Below are 6447 nucleotides of genomic sequence, written 5' to 3' on the forward strand. Positions count from 1 at the left end.
CACGTGGTCCGCCCTGTTTCGACAAATCCAATCAACCCGGTGTGCACAGTCAAATAAGATCAAATAGAACAAGTTGTCCTACAACTTTAGGCTGTGCACACCATACGCAAGAAGAAGAAGAAGAAGAAGTGTCAGAACGCAGTCTGAAGAAGGCTTCCGACCTGCAACGTCACCTATTCCTTTTCTCCAGAGATGCTGCCTGACCCACTGAGTTACTCCAGCATTTTGTGTCTATCTCTGTTTAGATTGGACTCGTGGGTGGAGATTGCTGCTGGTCTGGTGATCTAGAACGAGGGCCAAAGTCTCAGAATATGGGTCATGATATTTAGTAATGAGACAAGGAGCAGTTTCTTCACTCAAGTGCTGGGAATCTTGGAATTCTTGATCGCGTGAGATGGTGGAAGTCGAGTCCTTGAAAGGAGAGATATTTTTTTCAAATACGAAAAGGATGAAGGATAATGGAGAGTATGTGGGAATAAGGTGTTGAGGTGCAGGATCAACAATAATCTTACTGATGGTGGTGTGAACTTAGATGGCTTATCCTTGCTTTTATTTCTTACAGAGATACAGCGCGGAAACAGGCCCTTTGGCCCACCGCGTCCGCTTTGACCAGCGATCCCCGCACACTAACACCATCCTACACACACTAGGGACAATTTACACTTATACCAAGCCTACAAACCTGTATGTCTTTGGAGTGTGGGAAGAAACCGAAGATCTCGAAGAACACCCATTCAGTCACGGGGAGAATGTACGAACTCTGTACAGACAGCACCCACTGTAAGGCAGCAACTTTACCGCTGCACCACCATGCCGCCCTTAATCCACTAGGGCACTAGGTTACAATAAACTTCCTACATATTCCAGGAATGCATCTCATAAAATGGGAGAGGTTTAAATGCATTGTAAAATCTGCTCTCAGTTTCCTAGATCGGTATTGCTCTAATGGCCTCTTTGTATCATTTTCTTTGATTTAAACCATTCATTGTTCTGCATTTAGATTTTATTTTTTCCCCTGTGGATCACAAGGCACTGTTTGTTTCAGGGGTGACTCTAATCTCCAGCGTAATTTGACAAGACAGCCAAGAGGGCAAACACAGTCAGTTCAGATCTGCTGCCTGTATCGCATGAGAGAACAAGAATGAGACCAGCTTGTTTTTTGCAGATCATTAACCCCTGACTGATGTTATCAATGCCGATGGTGACTCAAGGAGACTCAACCAGGTGGTGGTTTACAAAGGTCCATGCCCATTGTTCCTCATGGCATACCACCAGCCTCAACAGATCACCTAGTCATAGAGTCTCACAGCTTAGAAGCAGGCCCTTCAGCTCAACTTGCCCACGCTGGCCAACATGTCCCATCTACACTAGTCCCACATGCCTGCATTTGGCCCATACCCCTCTAAACCTGTCCTAACCATCAAATAACCTAACAGAACTGTCATATGAGGAAAGATTTAAAAGACTAGGCTTGTATTCACTGGAGTTTAGAAGGATGAGGGGGATCTTATCATATTGTCTACAGTGTACTATGTTTACAGATTCTGTTGTGCTGCTGAAAGTAAGAATTTAATTGTTCTATCTGGGACAAGCTAGATGCAGGAAATTGTTCTACATGACAATAAAACACTCTTGTTAGATGCAAGGGGATCTTATAGAAACATATAAATGAATAAAAGGACTGAACAAGCTAGATACAGGAAAAATGTTCCCAATGTTGGGCGAGTCCAGAACCAGGGGCCACAGTCTTAGAACAAAGGGGAGGCCATTTAAGACTGAGGTGAGAGAAAAACTTTTTCACCCAGAGAGTTGTGAATTTATGGAATTCCCTGCCACAGAGAGCAGTGGAGGCCAAATCACTGGGTGGATTTAAGAGAGAGTTAGATAGATCTCTAGGGGCTAGTGGAATCAAGGGATATGGGGAGAAGGCAGGCACGGGTTATCGATTGGGGCTGATCAGCCATGATCACAATGAATGGCGGTGCTGGCTCGAAGGGCCAAATGGCCTCCTCCTGCACCTATTTTCTATGTTTCTAGAACACTCATCCAGCAATCCTCGAGCCCACCAGCTCATCTCGTAGTCAATTCATCAGCTTTTCCATTAGAACTTCCATCAGTTCTTCCAAAAGAATGACAATCAGACAATCTCGATTACCCTCAGCCCATCAAGCAGCCCCTTAATTCACCCAGAAGTCTGAACTATTGAATGCTCACTGCATCTCTTTCCATGTCGGCAAGTTAATATCCAGCTGCATGAACCATGTGAAAAGGGAATAAATAGATGCATGTGGTGCAGTGATTTGTGCAGCACTATAGGCCTGGAGACCAAGAGGAGTTCACCATTGAACGGAGTTTGAACGGGGGGCTTGAGGCCCCCGACCGAGGAAGAACAAAAGGAAGGGACTTGAACTTTATTTTGCCTTCCATCACAGTGAGGAATGTGTAGGAGTCACTGTGGTGAATGTCCGTATTAAAATGTGTTTTTGAGTGCTGTTGCTTTTAATTGTATGACTGACCTGGCCAATGAAATTCCTCGTATGTTGCAAAACATGGCAAATAAAATCTGATTATGATTCTGAAAAGCCTTTCCCTTCCATACTCTTTCCTCTCTGATCTTTTTGCAGTTGCCTGCCTTTCTGTACTTGTTGCAAGAGATTGTCGCGGCATCCAGCATCCTCGGAGAATGTAGAATTAAAGGCAGGCAATGCCAGTTTTAAAGATGGTTATTTGCCTCAAGATTGGATTATTGTATCTCCAGAACCTCCCCAGAGGCTCTGGGAGACACAAGGTTCAAGAGGGAACACAAAAAGCCTAATTAGGAAGAATATTAAGCGTAAGATTTTCAATTAAAATACTGTAATTGATGGAACCTTGCCTTTAAATTGGTTCTTGGATGAAACCCTGATGGTTCTCACATTGTCTCTTTAAATTTACTCTCCTTTTCACACTTGCATTAAAACACACAGCCACCGCCATTCACAGTGATACTGCCCGGCAGTCTCATAATTACAGTCAACACAGCCACCTTGACAGCCACACAAAATGATGTAATTGAAAATTGTTTTCCTTGTTTAAGAAGTTCAATTTACAATTATTTGAAATTGTGGGGGTTGGTACAAAATACTGCTGACCCACAAATGTGTTGCTATGAGACATTCACATTTAAAACATCCATGTCTCAAAAAAAGCAAGAAGGTGCCCATGTTATTTGACCAACATATCAGATGAATTTAAATATGTAGGTATGTATGCATTAGTTTTGCTCCTAATTCCCTTTCAAAATCATTAATATATATGGTAAACAGTTGCGGCCCCAACACCAAGCCTTGTGGCAAAAAAATCCAGAAGATTAGTCAAACATGATTTCCCTTTCATAAATCCATGTTGACTTGGACTAATTCTTTTACTGCTATCCAAATGCCCCATTATTACATCTTTAATAATTGACTCCAGCATCTTTCACACCACCAAAGTCGGGCTAACTGGTCTGTAATTCCCCGTTTTCTCTCACGCTCCTTTCTTGAAAAGTGGGATAGCAATAGCTATCCTCCAATCCACTGATCGTAAATCTATTGATCGTTGGAAAATGATCATGTGTATAAATGTATATGTATGTGTATATATGCATGTATGTGTATATATGCATGTATATGTATATGTGTGTATATATGTATGTATATATATGTTTATATATGTGTGTATGTATGCATATAAATTACGCAAAGGAGGGGGCTGTTCCTGCTACAAGATACTCGAGGATCTTTGCTTTGGATCAAAGATTATAGAGGAGCTCTATAATCTTTGCTTTGGATCACATCGGGTGGCATACCGGAAGTCGCGTGTCGCTTAAAGAAATGGCGGCCGTGACGTTCCGTCACGTACTACACGTCAGTCCATTGGATTTCGGAGGAGTGGTCTATCTTGCTCCTCTATGATCTTTGCTCCCCGCTGCGGATCCAATCTTTGGCCGGAAGCAAGAGGGCGGAGCAAAATGGCGGAACAAGATGGCGGGGGCAGGTTGCTAAAATGAGTCATAAAATCGCCCATGAATCCGCCCATGAGCGGACAACACGTTTGCGTGAGAGTAACCCATCTTGCTCCGCTATAGGATCTTTGGTAAGGGATACTGAAACTGTTAACACTGTTTCATAAGAGAGCTCCAGTTACATGCTTAGTCTGGCCGGCTCTCATAAGGTAGTTATCCTACTGGCACAGGGAGCGCAACTGGTGCTGTTGCTACATATTGCGAAGGTACAGGATGATTACATCTGTAAATAAAATATAATATTTTATGTTTATAATTACTTCAGCACAGCAGAAGGGGTGTCAAGTCTGAAAATAGTTCAAGGCATACCCAGGGACCTTTGGCTATATGAGGGCACACATATACAACTATATGTTAAGGTTACCAAGAGTTTTAAGGCTCTGAACTTGCTATGCTTGTTATAAAAATAAAAAAAAGAGAAAAACCGTATCCGGTCAGATGATGTCCAGGGATAAAACGGGTTCATCTATGCAGGAGTAGATACTGATTTCAGATCTCACTGCACCAGGGCTGCTGCAACATCAGCAGCAAGGGTTGTTTACGTTCCGTTGGATCACATCCTAACAGCTGGAGCATGGTAAAAAATGAATAGGTTCGTTTTTTCCAAACATTTATAATAACCCAATGCCAGACCAAAGGTATTTGGCAACTCTATTTACATACTTTATTTATAGAACCACCCGGAGGTGTTGCTATGATTATTACTTCATTAACAGCATTAGCATGTTTTAAATTAATGTCATGACTGTATGCATTATGAAGGTTTTCCCTCATTGTCATAAAGCAGTTGTGGTTGTGTAGACTCGTTTCTCACGGCATGAAAATCACAGAGCTTTGAAATCTTCACGTAGTCACTAACGTGACTCCGAAGTAAAATTGTAAGATTAAACGAGCTTACCAGTTTGAAGTTTGATCTTTATTTTATGAGGAGGTACGATGAGGGACTACGTGAAGAAGACCCCGTCCGTGCGCATGCGCATCAATCTTCAAAGCAGCGGTGTGAAATCACAGACAATAATTACCGAAGCATAATAGTAAGATACGTGAGACAAACATAACTTCCAGCTGATCTTTATGAGGGTGGGAGCGGAGGGCACGTAGTCCCTCATCGTAAGATGATGTAATTATCTCATTAACTGCCATCTTTACCACACTATTTACTTGTGATCCCACTTTTAAGTTGCTGTAGTAGACCCCAAAATCCCCCTACACGTCAATGCTGTTGAGAATCCGGACATTAACTATATACTTTCCCCTTACATTAGACCTTCCAAAGTGCAACTCCTTTCATTTGCTCCAATCAAACACCATCTCCCATTTCTCATTCCATTTCTGAGGCTGATCTGTATCCTGTTGTACACTTTCACAACCTTCTTCACTGACCGTAACTTCACCAATTTTGGGGTTGTCAACGAACTTACAAACCAACAGTTCACATTTACGCGCTGTGCTGGATGAACTCAACACGTATATGCTGCATTTATGGAGGGAATGTTTCAGGTTGGGATTGGAGCAAGGGAATTAAGTTATTTACACTCAAGAAAAGACCAAGTAATAATTCCTGCAGCACACCACTGGTCAGAGTCCTCCAATCTGAAAAGGGAAGGGACATGACATTGACACAGGTGGAGGAGAGCATAGATTTCAGAGGGCCAGAAGAGTGGAGGAGGTTACAGAAAGGGTGAGGGCAAAGAAGGGATTTGAACACGAGGATGGCATTGTTAAACCTGAAGCAGGGACTGGTGGAGTAAGGTACAAACACACACTCACTGTTCACTCACCGACAATCAAGAAGAGAAGGCCCCGATGTCTATGGTGGAGGAGCGCTCATGTCCACAAGATTCCACTAGTCAGGTCCCAGGTCCACATGGGATGGCACGTTCGATGCAATCGTCATCTTGTTCATCCCTACGGGTCAGTCTACAAACCACAAGAGAAGCCGTGAGATCACATCTTATTCTTCTAAACTTTAGCAGTACAGACCAACCCCAGTTCAGTCCTTAACCTCAGCTTCCATTTTTTAGATGGGAAGAAAATAAAATCTGTAGATGCTGGAAGCCCAAGATAAACATAACAGGAGATTGTTGGTCATTTGAAGCCCTCAGGTTCTCCAAACGATGCTGTCCCTCCTCGACTATTTAAAGAGGTTTTCCCCACTGTAGGACCATCTGTTATTGCAGTCATTAATAGCAATCTGTCCTCAGGTGTTGTCCCTGAAAATTTTAAACATGCAGTAGTACAACCCCTGATTAAAAAACCTGCTCTTGACTCTGCAGTTCTTGGTAATTTCAGGCCTATCTCCAAACTGCCCTTTCTATCAAAAATCCTGGAGAAGATCGTGCACAGTCAATTAATGGCCTTTCTGGAAGAACATAATATTTTAGAAGTTTTCCAATCCGGTT

Source organism: Amblyraja radiata, chromosome 45 (genome assembly GCF_010909765.2).
Source record: "Amblyraja radiata isolate CabotCenter1 chromosome 45, sAmbRad1.1.pri, whole genome shotgun sequence".
NCBI lineage: Eukaryota > Metazoa > Chordata > Chondrichthyes > Rajiformes > Rajidae > Amblyraja > Amblyraja radiata.